At 43.6% G+C, this 15,398-nt stretch overlaps 1 protein-coding gene across 4 annotated transcripts in view; it reads right to left on the bottom strand.

The window, feature by feature from the left end:
• Positions 1–15,398, bottom strand: part of TANK (TRAF family member associated NFKB activator) — a 109,633-nt gene that overhangs the window by 51,143 nt on the left and 43,092 nt on the right. Inside the window, exon 1 of one of the 4 annotated variants that reach the window (XM_088474816.1) lies at positions 11,261–11,369. The exons of the other annotated variants lie outside the window; for them this stretch is intronic. The gene's annotated coding sequence lies outside the window, so the exon portion shown is untranslated. Of the gene's footprint in view, positions 1–11,260; positions 11,370–15,398 lie in introns of those variants that run through there. 4 annotated transcript variants of the gene reach the window in all.

Below are 15,398 nucleotides of genomic sequence, written 5' to 3'. Positions count from 1 at the left end.
GCCTGAAGGTAATTGTATACAATATTTTTAACAATTTGTGCTTTAAACTAGGTTAATGTACATTGAACCACCAAAAAAGCAAAAGTTTCACTATCTCAACAGGAATGGGTATGATATACCGCCGGCCCCGGGGGTGCCTAACCCTAACCCTCCCTCCCCCTAGCCTAACCCTAACCCTCCCGGGGGGTGCCTAACCCTAAGTACCCCCCGGGAGCCCTAAACCTAACCCTCTCCCCCTCGCAGCGCCCGGCATCACTACGATCGTGATGCCGGGCGCCGGTCTCCCGGCGTCGGGGAAATGCGGGCGTCTACATCTAGACGCCCGGCATTTCACCCATGCCGGGATAAGACAGTCGAGAAGCCGGCTGCCGGTATTTAGGCAGTCGGCTTCCCGATTGCTTCCCTCTCAACATGCTAAAAAAATTCCATATTTCGGAATATTTGGATATGGGAGACTCAACCTGTTTTGCTTCTTTTGTACCATGTTTTTGTTCCCCTTTTCCCCTCCTTTTTCTTTTCTGTACCCCCCTCCCCTTTAAAACTCTATTTTCAATAAATACTATTGATGATAAAAAAATCCATCCTCAAACAATATGTGGAGTGTGGCCAGGGGCATTGTCCTGATAAAAAAAAAAGGCCACTTCAATGGAGACAACCCATGCCATGAAAAGATGTACCTGGACTGCAGTGATATTTAGATAGGTGGCACGCATCCACATGAATGGCCAAAACCAGGGTTTCACAGCAGGACATTGCTCAAACCATCACACTCCCTCCACTAGTTTCTTATCTTCCCAAAATGCACCCTGGTAGCGACGTCCTAAGGTAAATTATGCACACGTACCCAGCCGATCACACAATGTAATAGAAAATGTGATCAGGCCAGGCCACCTTCCATCGATCCAAGGTCCAGTTCTGAATCTCACATGCCCATTGTAGGTTCCATCAATGGCTATACAGCCACATAAGCAACAGGATTACATGCACTGCGTGTCATGATACATTACTTCTGTTACTACCAATAACATTTTCTGCAATGTGTGCCACAGTAGCCTATTGGTTCGCACAAGACAGAATACCCTTAATTGATCGCTCGCATTGATGAGTTTTGGCCTCCCAACACCCCGTCGGCAGTTTATGGTTTCTCAGTCCGGTCATTACGTACTCATAAGCTTGACCATTTCCAAAATACATTGACCCAGTTGTTTGGCCATAAAAATGTGGCCCTTACTAAGGTTTTTATACCTTTGCATATGTTCTGCATTTAACAAAGTGACAAGGACTTTTTATCAAGTACCTAATATCAGCTTACTATCTAATATATCCCTAGTGTCGTGCAGGGCGCGGCACCCTGCTAAAACAGCCAAGCGGGAACACCATATCCTTGAGCTTGACATGTGATGTGCCATTGTTACAAGAAAGTAAGTCATATTAATATGTGATGAATCACACTTGCTCTTCAGATAGAACAGGCCTAGAATAGGAGATGGGGCACTAAATTTGGCCCTATCCCAAAATACACTTTGTACAATTAAATCCTCAAGAATGTGATTTTATTTGTTTATCCCTACCTGAATAATTAGAACAGTACTGAATTATAATATGCAATATCTATGTGCTCTTTAAGTCGGGGTTCTCAAGGTGATAGCTAACAGGCCCCATATAGTTTACAATGTTTGCATAATGGGCAACACTCTAAAACAAGTGGTCTTGCTGACTGCTTTGGCTTCAGTTCACAGCAGCAAATTGATTCATTCCATGAATGATTGAATATAAACTACATGGTTTCAATTTGAAACCAGGAAGTAATTGGGTGAAATAGCGGCACTTTCACTCCAGTGGTTCTTTACACTAGTACAGTGCTCTGCTAATGTTGAGAGAACACTAAAACACCATAGAGAGATGGAGAAAAGCAGATAGCCACAAAAGTGCCCATGAAATACTAAAGTGAAAGCTTTCTTTAGAAGGAAGTTCAATTAAGACACATGATGAAGGACAGACATGGTTGCTAGCAACCGAGCTCTCACTTTCTACCACAGGGATTCCCAACCACGGTCCTCAAGGCACACTCACAGTCCAGGTTTTAGGAATATCCATACTTGAGCACAGGTGACTTAATTAGTGGGTCAGTTATTTTGATAAAACCATCTGTGCACAATCATGGATATCACTAAAACCAGGACGGTTAGTGTGTCTTGAGGACCGAGGTTGGGAATCACTGTTCTACCATGACCGGCTCATGTTTCCACCTTCCACTGGCTCTCTTCAATCCAGCCGGGCCACACTACCAACCACAACTGCAAAGAAATGTCAACCGCGCCTTTATTATTGGCTGCTGCTAACTGACAACAACTACAAGCATTTACCCACCATAAGCTACAATAGTTATTCCACTTATGTTTTAAAGTTCTTAGATTGTAAGTTCCTATGGGCAGGGCAATCTTTAGATTGTACTTTGTGTCACTGTAATTGGTTTGTGTCATGGCTTCTTTTATGTACACCACTGTATAATAAGGCAGCATTTATAAATAAAAGATAATAATAAATCATTATCTTATTTACCAAGTGTTACTAACACTTCTTAAAGCGCAAGATCATCAGGGTAACTTTACCTCCCATTTCAAGTTATCGTACATCATTTGTCTGTATCCTAGTCCCTTCGTTGTTCAGCAATGGGAAATAAATTGTCAGTTTATAAATAATGGATAAAAATGACAAGTATGAGGATTACTGCAAAAAAGGAACTGGAAATACTTAGTGCTCCTCACTGTCCTATAAACTTCTAACAAAAGTGCTGGGCACATCATAAAAACTAAACAGTACAAAGGGGAATAAATAACTGCTACAAACATACCAACGAGAAAGGCACCACTGTCCTAAATTGTCTGATAAGAATCCAGTTTCCACTACACAGTTTTGTTATATTGAGAAAACTAAAACAACAACTGATAAGTGTTTTTTCAAGGAAGGAAGTAGAAAATTGCTCCACAGAAGTCATTAAGTGACCTAAACCAGTGTCCAAGAGGATGCAGACTAATCAGACTTGCTACAAACTAGCAAATGAATAATGGCCAAGATGTACTACAGTAATACCACTCAAACACTGCTTAAGTCCGCACAATTGCCTTCTGAATTGTATGTATAGGGAAAGTAGACCTACCACATATATATATTAAGTGGATACATGAAAAAGTATATAATTTGCATGCACCTATTATTATAAAATGCTTTTTTTTTTTTTTTTTTAAATTCACATTTCCAGATAACACCATGAAATCCCCTCTAAAGAAGTCATTCAGTGTTATGAAATGCCTAGGGTGGTGAAGGAAAGGAGGAACAAACAAATTTAGCATGAATAAAGGTGGGTACACACTGCACAGATACACTATATCTGCAGATGATGGTTGTTAATACACACTAAACGTCCATCATCCGCTGGTCGGTGGTGTGTTCCGCCCCCTTCCCATGCCCTCTTCTAAATGTGGACGGGCATTTGGTAGACCGCCCATACACACTGCCCGATGAACAGATATATCTGCCATCAGCTGTGTAGCACAGCCGACGCGATATGTCTGTGAACGACGTCGTTCACAGACATATCGCTGGTACATACAGGCTCACAGGCACAAGATATATTGGCCGATCAATTTGTGCCCGTCGGCTAGTATATCTGGTGCCCAGCCAGTGTGCCTGTTGGTCCGTTGGCCAGTGTGTACCATCAATATGTCTGAAAGAGGTCGTTTACAGACATAACGCGTCGGCTGTGCTGCACAGCTGATGGCAGATATATCTCCCAACCGCCCATACACTTGCAGCAGAGGCCACGGGAAGGGGGGATGGACACCCCCACCAGCCAGCGGGACCCGCGGCCAGAAGCAGGTGATGGTCGTTCAATGTGTATGAATGACCATCATCTGCAGATATATCTGTGTAGGGCCTATCCATTAGCAGATAAATTTGAACGATGAACGATTTATCGTTCAATTTATCTGCTAATGGATAGGCTCTGAACGATGAAAATGCGCACTACCACGGCCAACAAATTTTGTCTTTTGTCTCTCCAACATGTTGGTCAATTATCGCTTATCGCTGACAGATATTAGAAATATCTGTCGCGGTAAACGACGAACGATATATTTTTAATGAAAATGAATAGAAACATAAAAAAAAATCCACTCCCTGACTGATGTCATGCAATATCGTTCGTCGTTTTCAAAAATCTGTCATGTACATGACAGATATCGGTCACCACAGCCCCAGGAATTTGCAAGAAATAATCTTTTGTCTTTCGTCTTTTGAAAAAGATCTGCTAATGGATAGACCCCTTTAGAAAGGACTTCTATTGATCAAGAAGATATTGTACTTACAGCAGCTCTACACTGCATTGAACAAGGAGCAGTGAGATTACAGAGAGGGACTCTCGCTATACACTTTCATGAATTGATGAATTGGTTTATCACATGCTTTTTTGATCTTGATCTTCAGGGGCAAAAAAGTATTTGGGCAGCCACCGATTGTGCAAGTTGTTGCACTTTAAAAGATGAGAGATGTCTGTAATTTCCATCATAGGTACACTTTAACTGTGAGAGACAGGATCTGAACAAAAAATTCCAGAAATCACATTGTATGATTTTTAAACAATTTATTTGTATATTCTTGCGGAAAATAAATATTTGGACACCTACCAACCAGCAAGAATTCTGGCTTTTACAGACCTGTTACTTCTTCTTTAGGAAGCTCATCTATCCTCCACTCGTTACCTGTATTAATGGCACCTGTTTGAACTGGTTAACTGTATAAAAGACACCTGTCCACACCCTCAAACAGTCAGACTGCAACCTCTCCACCATGGCCAAGACCAGAGAGCTGTCTAAGGACTCCCGGGACAAAATTGTAGACCTGCACAAGGCTGGGATGAGCTACTCGACAATAGGCAAGCAACTTGGTGAGAAGAGATCAACTGTTGGCGCAATTATTAAAAAATGGAAGAAATACAAGATCACTGACAATCTCCCTCGACCAGGGGCTCCATGCAAGATCTCACCTCGTGGGGTATCAAATGATCTTGAGAATGGTAAGGGATTAGCCCAGAACTATACGGGAGGACCTGGTCAATGACCTCAAGAGAGTTGGGACCACAGTCACAAAGGTTACCATTAATAACACACTAATAGGGGTATACAATATGGGTGTTTCTTGCGTTAATATCGCACTTTTTAACGTTTTTGCGTTAATATCACTTGTTTTACTTTTACACCCAATTCAATTTCAAAGACTTATCGCAGTTTTGAGAAGTCTTTGATAAAAAACGATGATAACTTTTCACCATTGAATAGGTGTCGAAAAAAAGTGCAGAATTGGGGTTTACGGGTGCAGGCTTAAAAAAAATAGCCTGCACCCCTGAGATTGACATTTAAAAAAGAACTGTGTCAAAAAAAGTAAAAAAAAAAAAAATAGGGACACCCCAAAAAATTTATTTAAAAATTGGGGTGCAAAAAAAAAAAAAAATGGGAAAAATTGTTAAAGAATAGGTTCAGGGTTATTCTGCAAGTATGCGGCAGGTGTTTTCTAGAATAGAATTATAGCGACAGGTGCACAAATGCAGAATTTTTAAAAACTTACTTTAGGGACACCAAAATATGCTAGTACCCATTTTCATGTACCCCAAATTTGATGGGACCACTTAAAAAAAATGAAAAAAATAACCTAAGTGCTCTTCTGCATCACTTCTTCAATGTCGGAAAAAAACACCTGCTGCGGCTATTTAAATCCCCGACTTTCAATTATAGGCTAAAACGGGGGTACCCATAGTGATCCCCCATGTTTTCACAACTTTAGGGGGGGTCTTACAATTATTTTAAGGAAAAATTTGTAACTTTACGCAAATCCAACTTCGGAGTTTCCCGTTTTCGTTAATTTGATATTGAATACGGGGATAAGCGGGAGCGCGCACCATACCTTAACGCAGAAAAAAACTCTGATATGAAACGTTAACTTCGGCAGTGAAGTTAACGTTTTATATTGAATACCCCTCTAAGTCGTCATGGATTCAAATCCTGCAGAGCCCGAAAGGTCCCCCTGCTTAAGCCAGCACATGTCCAGGCCCATCTAAAGTTTGCCCGTGACATCTGGATGATCCAGAGGAGGATTGGGAGAATGTCATGTGGTCAGATGAGACCAAAAAATAACTTTTGGTATAAACTCCACACGCCGTGTTTGGAGGGAGAAGAATGATGAGTGGCATCCCAAAAACACCATAACCACTGTGAAGCACGGGGGTGGAAACATCATGCTTTGGGGATGCTTTTCTGCAAAGGGGACAGGACGACTGATCCGTATTACTGAGAGGATGAATGGGGACATGTATCATGACATTTTGGGTAAAAACCTCCTTCCTCTTAGTAAGAGCATTGAAGATGCAACGTGGCTGGGTCTTCCAGCATGACAATGACCCCAATCGCACCGCCCGGGCAACTAAGGAGTGGCTCAGTAAGAAGCATTTCAAGGTCCTGGATTGGCCTAGCCAGTCTCCAGACCTCAACCCAATGGAAAATATGTGGAGGGAGTTGAAAGTCCGTGTTGCCCGGCGACAGCCCCAAAACATAACACTTCTAGAGAAGATCTGCATTGAAGAGTGGGCCAAAATACCTGCTGCAGTGTGTGCAAACCTGGTCAAGAACTACAGGAAACGTTTGACCTCTGTAATTGCCATCCGAGGTTACTTTACAAAGTATTGAGTTAAACTTTTTGATTGTCCAAATATATTTTTTCCGCAAGAATATACAAATAAATTGTTTAAAAAATCCTACAATGTGATTTCCGGAATTTTTTGTTCTGATTCTGTCTCTCACAGTTGAAGTGTACCTATGATGGAAATTACAGACCTCTCATCTTTTAAAGTGCAACAACTTGCACAATCGGTGGCTGTCCAAATACTTTTTTGCCCCACTGTATATACATACACACACACACACACACATCTTTTCTACTATAGAAAAGCGAAAATTTGTCCTTCTGTCTTTCTATACAAATCCGCAGTTTACAAGCGAAGATCGTAACATTTTACATACGAGCGTATTAAAACACGGCGGAAGCAACTAAAAGAATTTGAAATCAAAATTAATTACTGTTATATTAATGAAAAAACACAATTTTTGCATAGTATTCGCCCTCTACAGTTCACGTACGGAATTAGAAAAGAATTTAGCTTATCTTCTCAACTATATAAAAGCGAAAATTTGTCCTTCTCTCTTTCTATACAAATCCAAAGTTTACAAGCGAAGATCGTGACATTTTACATAAGAGCGCATTAACACACGGCGGAGGCAACTAGAAATTTTTTTAAATGGAAATTACTGTTAATTTTTAATTAATTAAAAACCACAATTTTTGCTGGATGCTCATTGTGGGGCTTCACGGCATATGGGTAGGGCCTCGGAGCAAGCGTTTTGTGTTGTCATGTTTTGTCATGATCTTAATGTTTATTATCGAAGAGAGCCTTAGCAGGCTTTGCCAGCATTCTCAGCTCTCTGACTATACCAAATTACGCAACAACATTCACTTCTTTCTTCCAACTGTGTCAAAAGGAAGACTTTGCAAGGACCTGCTGTACTGTGAGCTGCCAAAATATTACACATGGAATGCTTCTCCAAAAGTTTTTCTGTGCAGAAAACAGGGAGTCACTGTAGATGGTCATCCTGGTATCAGAGCAACAGAAGCTCTTGACCGTGTTCACACTGTACATCCTACAAATTTTGAATGCTTCTATCTGCGAAGTTTGCTTTACACCGTTACAGGTCCTACATACTTCGAAGACTTTAGAACTGTTGATGGGGACGTTTGTCACAATTTTCTTGAGGCCTGAATAAGGAGAGGTTGGTTGGAGGATGATGTGTAAACAAACATTCTTAAAATCCCGGGCAATGCCGGGTACTCCAGCTAGCGCGCGTGTGTATATATTATATATAAAACAAGGAAAGGGCAAAGTTTAGTTTGTCCTTTCCACTATCAGCTTTAGCTTTACAGTACTTCTATGGCAGAAATGTATGCAATTTCCCATCCTTGTAACCATTACTGATAATATATATGTTCCACCTGTTCGGAGCGGTTCGGATTCCTCAGAATCCGAACCGCTCATCACTAATTAACATTATCATAATGTCAATATTTCTAGGAGACAGGGTTAGCGTAAAGGTAAGTACATACGGTACGATATCTATGAATTATATCGTTCAACAATAAATCGTTCACATCATTCATTTTTATGCAGCGAACGACCAACGATGTGCGGTCCCACATGGACGAGAATGATATCTATGGTCATCCATACATGCAGGCCAACCTGGGCGATATCGTCAAGAATTGCCTGTTCAGAGATGTGGCAGGATGACTTCACTGAAATAGATCTATCATAGATATCCATCAGTGTGTACACCCAATATCGTTTGTCCTGCACTACAGAAAGTTGAAGGGAAATCGTTCGATATCTTTCATTGAACAGATTGTACCGTGTGTATGCAGCTTTAGGCTTACCATTACTATAGAGACAGAATCAGTAGGAAAACAGTATGTCAACATTCTAACCATGTCAACACATCAGTGTGGACATACTGAATGTCAATAGCATGAACATGTCGACATGTTTAATGTTAACATTGATGACCATATCTACAGAATGAATGTAGGACATATATACACCAAACCCTGAAAGGTACTGAGCTGTGCTGTATTATATTACTTGTTCTGTAGTTTGCAAAGCATATCAAAAAGTATGATGCAAGGTGGCCCCTTAAGTTTTAGTATGTGACCTGTCTGTTCACTGTTTCACTCCAGGTTTCAAACCCTCAACATTTTTCTTACGAATCAAGTTTTCAAAAAGTCTTCTCTCCCAAACTTAATCTATGCACCCAAATTCATTGTAAGTCTCCAGGTAGGAAAAGAATGGTAGTAGATGGTTGTGAAGCTTTAAGTCTTTTAGTGACATCACTATCTAAACAGCCTTTTAAAAAAATGTCAGTCACCATCAGGGCTGTCGAGAGCCAACATGGGCGCAGGTACTAGGGAGCCTGGCCCAATCCAGGAGGTGTGGCCACGCCCCTCCAATAAATATTGTAAAAAGTATAACCGGCGCCATGCGCTACATAGGGGGATATTTGCAACACTGCAAACAGGGACATTAGCCTCAGTGGCTATAGTGAATAACCTACCAGTACATTTTTGGATTATGAAGGAAACCCTGGTCTGAATCAAACCCATGACCTCAGCTCTGTAAGGCACTAATGCACTGAGCTCAGGGCCGGATTAACAATGGGACGGGTGGAGCTGCAGCTGCAGGCCCCACCATTAAAATAGGCCCACACGATCTGCAGAATCTGAACTGGAGACAGGAAAAAAATATTTTCCTGTTACAGCCTGGCTGCCAGTGGCCACTCAAGACCCGCCCACTGAAACCACAACCCTCTGCCTGCCAGCCCACCGGCGGCTCAAGAACCGCCGTGCCCGTGCCAAATACTGCCGGCTCAATGGGAGGCCTTATAAGCCTCCCCTACGATGCAGTGGATGCACGCAGTTGCCCGGTACCTCCCCCTCGCCATGTGATGTCACACTGCGTGATGTGAGACAAGAGCCGCCGGCCACACCATCAAGCACAAGAGAAGCTAAGCTCAGCTCCGTGAAGGTGGCCCGAGTGACTGAGCTGATTGGGGATGAGCTGCAGCTGGTAATGAAGGAAGTGGTGTCCGTGTCAGTGCAGTGCCTATGAAGAAGGAATGCTCCCTATGTAAGTGCACTGCCACTGACCAAAGATTTTAATAATTGTTTTGTGATGTATATTGTAATATTTACGTAGTGTATGTATGCAATTGTGTTTGTGTGTGTGCATATATTTTATTTATTAACAGTTTCTTATAAAGCGCAACATATTCTCTTGCGCTTTACATAGATCTATATCCATTTGTCATAAAGTACGCTTGACATTGACACCTTTATAATTATTTTGTGATTTATTTTTATTTTTTTACATATTGGGCTATGAGCTCTCTCCTCTCATTGTTTGTTTGAGCTAAGGCTGGTGCAGATTGAAGGGGGCGGAACTGCATGTATATATGGACTACATGCTATATATTAATTTGAAGCTCTGGGGTTGGGGATTTGTCTACATTGGACACTCTTTGCAAGTCAAATGAGGCTGCAGCCTGTCCGCTTGTAGGCGATACTGACAAACTGCGAAAACCTTCTGGGATACATTACATATGCATTGCAGAAATTATGTGTGTGTGTGTGCGCATATGAATAAGAATATATATGTACATATGCCTCGCGTCCTCAATTCTGGCTAGCTCCGTTCACTTTCTGCGGTTCTGACCTCCCATTGATTTTTCTAGATACCCCACACCCCCCTTTCGCTCAGTCCTGCCAAACTTCTACTTGCTCCGTCCCGCCCCCCATACTTATCTTGTATACAAATACACAGATATATAGATTATATCTATATAAAGTGTGTGTGTGTGTGTGTGTGTGTGTGTGTGTGTGTGTGTGTGTGTGTGTGTGTGTGTGTGTGTGTGTGTGTGTGTGTGTGTGTCACCCCTTGTGGCAGCACAAAACAGGCCCTTCATCAATTTCAGCTCCAGGCCCATATGGATCTCTATCTGGCACTGACTGTGCTGTCTACAAAATGTGTTTCTACTGTTTGTATTTTAAAAAGGATGTAAATAAAAATGTATACTGCACCACAGAACGTCTCAGTTCAATCATAGCAATTTTACACTGACCTGAAAACCCCGGGTTGTTGCACATGAATACGTAAATGGATCCACCCAGGTCCAGTGACCCGTTAATCCAACTCGGTTAGCTTTCAGTTTTGGGCATGGGTTGTTCCCGTGTCACCCTGCAGTGTAAACGGCGCGATCCAGGTCATGATGACTCGGGTTGTGCTGCATTCTACCCGATTGATCGGCTTCAGTGGCGCTTGGAGATTACATCATTTCCAAGCGTCCACTGCAACGCAGGAACACTGCAAACCCGACTCTGGTGTGAACGGTGCCGACCCAGGCATACCCTGGGTTGTCACCGCAGGGTAAAATGGGTCATGGGGCAGTTCTAGACTGTCCTTTTAGGGGGGGCATTTAATTATGGATCAATAGTGGATGAGTGGCACCCGAGACATACACACAAATATACAATAATATATATGTATATATAGATTTATTGCAAGTGGAACGGCAGGCAGACATATTCAGATATAATAAAACAGGTTACTTACTGACTGTCAGCTGTCACACTGTGTGAAGTCAGAATTTGCAGGCTGCTGCTGTGCCCGGCATTCTGTGTGCACGGGCTGCTTGTTGTAGCAGCCAGCGTGCACGTTCTGTAGATGGTTCCATTAATCCTGGATGGAGGCCGGCTGCAGAACGCCTGGAGGCAGAGCTGTCAGTGACAGGCTCCGCAAAGGTTTATGGGAGGAGCTGCTGCGGCTGGGCATGCGCAGCAGCTCCCCCGGTGGCCATTTTACTTTAGGTATAATGTAAGTAGCAGCCTGTAACTCTGCCCGATCTGAGAGCAGCCTGGCCACTAAAGCAGAGGGGTGGATGAGGGAAATGCAGCCGCCGGCCCCTAAAAGGCAGCTAAGGGACCAGCCCAGCGGGAACAAGCCCGGCGGCCCAATCCGCCCCTGCCCCCCGGATCATGGACTGAGCTGTTGGAGCAATCGCCGCCCCTAGCACAGTCTGCATCGTGCACTGAGCGGGCTGTGTTCAGCCTGTACTGTGATCGGAGCCTGTGTAATGCTCTCCCCGCACATTACACAGGCTCCTATCACAGCACAGGCTGAACACAATCAGCTCCGTGCATGATGCAGACTAATACTAGTAATACTGAGCTATAGAACCGATGTTAGTACATAAAGATTACTAATTTACCCATTTACCATTTTCATTTGCATAAATCTTCACCACTTACACTTTCAGCTCTTCTCTTTATTTTCATTTAAAAAAATAATAATTAGAATAAAGTATAATCATAAGACTACTGCCTGGGAAGGAACAACATTTTAATATGATAAAAGCTGAACACTATGAAGAAGAGACAACGTATATGCGAGTGGTTTCAGTACAAATAAAGGCAAAACTTGCACGTGTTCTAAGGCCTTCAGAGCCGGATTACCAACAGGGTAGTAGTCTTCATTCTAGCACCCTGCACCTGTCACAACCTGTGCAGTTCCTGTATCCGGCCTGGGGTGTCAATCTCTGCTCTGAAATTCAGCAGTTTGTGTGCTAGAATCACCAGAGCAGAGTGTGACACCCCAGGCAGGAAAGACGAACCGCACAGGTTTCAACAGGTGCAGGGTGCTAGAACGAACACCAGGGTAGCCGGAGCAGTCACTCAGGGGCCCTCACACATACTTACTTCATCAGCGAGGGGGCACTGTGGTATATGTAAACTGGGGGGTCTACAGTGTATTTAACATATTTGTGGAGCTAGGAGTATTTACACATTATAGGCCTGATTCAGAGTCGACGTTGCTGCATCTGCTCTTGCATCTGTTGGCAGAGTCAAGGGATCGATAATATGCAAAAGACTTCCCCTGGTGTAGCAGCCTGCGCCTGAATGTGCTGAGACGCCCAGTTTTAGCATCTGTGCATGTGGTCACACCGCTGGTGATTCCTGACACGCAGCCATTGCTCACACCATCAGCCCTGTGGCAGGTGCAATCTCTGCCTCTGAACTTGCCTTCTGTGGAAGTAGCTGTGCATCCGAGAACACAGCCACTGTCACCGACACTCCCATAACACGCTCATGAGACAGACTTTGTTTGCGTTCACTTCAGGCCACCTCCCAGTCACTGCCCAGGAACGGCCATCACATGGCCACTCTATTTCTAATACTGTCTGCGCCGATCGCAGTACCATTTGTGCCGTACTTGCCTACTTTTGAAAAAGCATTTCAGGGACATTGTGAAAGCAGCACCACTGGACTTACATACAAATGTATATGAGCCCTAAAGCAGTGAGTAAGATTGATTTGTTGATAAATATACACTTACTTTACAGAAAATGCATGTAGCCATAGGGATCATTGTGCCCTATAACAATGCAGGAAAATGGTAATAATGATCCCAATTGAATATATAAATCGCTGTGTTTTTTAATATAACAGCTTCATAATTGGGATAAGGTGCAGTCAGGGAGATTGCTAGGCTCTTCAGGGAGATTGCTGCTATTTCAGGGAGTCTCCCTGACAATGAGGGAGAGTTGGCAAGTATGATTTGTGCGTACACTCAAAATAATGCATGCGCCTTAGGGTTTTACAGAATTGTTTACACATGCGCAGCAGCAAATAATCTCTCAACTACAGTACATGAACACTGGAATGGAGTTCGGTTTGCGCCCCAATTCAGAATCAAGAGGAGCCAAGTGGTCTTCTTTGAACAGAACTTAGGGCCTGATTCAGACCCGCTTGCAGGTCTGATGGGCATTTTTTTTTTTTCCCCCCTTCAGGCTGCTTGTTAAGCTGTGGGTCACCACTGCACTAATAGAGCAGGAAGTCCACTACTGTCATCACTAGTGGTCCTAAGGGAAAGCCTGCGTTTGTACAGCCACCCCCCCTCCCCGCCTACAAAACGGGGCGAGCTGTCAATCAACATCGACAGCCGCCCCATCTTGTAAAGAGACCCGTAGCTATGGATGGGTCTCGCGCATGCCGGAGGCGGCTCATGCAAGCGGGTCGATGGTCCCCCACTGCGCGAGCGGGTCTGAATCAGGCCCTTAGTACACACGCAGATGTGCATAATTCTGCAGAGCAATGAAGAGACCAGCTTTCCTTTTGCAGTGAGAGAGATTAGTGATATAACATAGAGAAGGCAAATTTCTTAGCTGTGCAGAATGACACACATCCGGATCAACTCCAAAAAAGGACTTGAATCCTAAATCCAGATCAGTGCTAACACTCCTCGGTTCTTGTCCTCCAGGATGAAAGTGCCTTACCGAGGGGTACTCTAAGCAATGTAATAAAAAGCATAGACGGACTACAGCGCCACATGTAATGAAGAACGTTCCTATGTCCCCTCACTCTCATTATTAATAATGATTAAGAACACTCACGAATACATGCTCTCATTGTAAAAGGGATCAAGGTCATCTAATTTTAGCATTTAGTCATTCTTTTCATGTGTAGCCTAAAGCACTGTACTTAACAGCATGAAACAATCCCACAGAAACTTGAAACTCTGAACGTCACAACCAATGATTCCCTAAGGGAGTGACAACTCTGTTGCAAGCTGCATGACTGTCCAACTTAAATCAAATGTGATCATAGTGCACAGGTCAAACCTTATTAAGAAGACCAGTGGGGCTGTTGCCCATGGCAACCAGATTCTAGCTTTCGTTTTAAAGAATGTTCTAGATCAGTGGTTCTCAAACTCAGTCCTCAGGAAACCACATAGTTAACGTTTTGCAGGTCACCCAGCAGGTGAACAGGTGTACTCATTACTCACTGACACATTTTAAAAGATCCACTGGTAGAGCTAATTAATTCACTTGTGAAGAGACATGGAAAACACGCACTGTTTGGGGTCCTGAGGACCGAGTTTGAGAACCTGTGTTCTAGATAAATGATAACTAGAAGTTGGTTGGTTGCTATGGACAACACCTCCACCTATCCTTTGTAGAAGGTTTGATAAATTGATGTATCTAACCATCTAAGAGGTTAGATGGAGAAGTTACCCAAAGCAACCAGCTTCTACCTATCAATTTACAGAATGTACTTGATGGGCAACTTCTCCACTTTTCCTCTTTAGAAGGTTTGATAAATCTCCCCTCCTGAGATCTAAACATAAATGACAAACATGTAATTATTTATGCCTTCTTCTGTTTGATTGTAATAGTTAAATTACTGCAGATTAAGGGCCTGATTCGGAGATGTACGTTAACCCGATGGTTAGCGCACATCTCTGATGTTTGGAGGACTGCACATGCGCAGCAGGTGTACTGCGCATGTGCAGCCCTCCGGCTGCAAGCCCGCTCGCAGTGTGTCCCAGCCGCAGCCTGATTGACAGGCTGTGGAGTTTGGGAGGCGGAGTAGGGGCGTTCCCGGAAACGGGGGCGTATTGCCCCCGTTTTCCGGGAGGGACGAGGCCAGGGTCTGCGTGGGTGCACACAGACTTCCTGGCCTTGCAAGCTGCCAGGACCCGGCCAGGCTGTGGGAAGCTTTAGCTCCTGCAGCCTGGCCAACAGAACATTGACAACGTCTCGATTGTTTCGAAGCTGATCACAGGCTACGACCTGGGTCGCATCGCTGGGATCACGCAAATGCAGCAAGGAGGTGTGCAACACCGCCTTCTGCATTTGCATTTTAAATGGACGGACCTGCACAGCCGCCTGTGTGCTGCTGTGCAATTCCGTCCA

This window comes from Taudactylus pleione, unplaced genomic scaffold (assembly GCF_031769625.1).
Source record: "Taudactylus pleione unplaced genomic scaffold, aTauple2 ptg000156l, whole genome shotgun sequence".
Classification (NCBI taxonomy): domain Eukaryota; kingdom Metazoa; phylum Chordata; class Amphibia; order Anura; family Myobatrachidae; genus Taudactylus; species Taudactylus pleione.
This window is presented reverse-complemented; position numbering and strand designations above follow the sequence as displayed.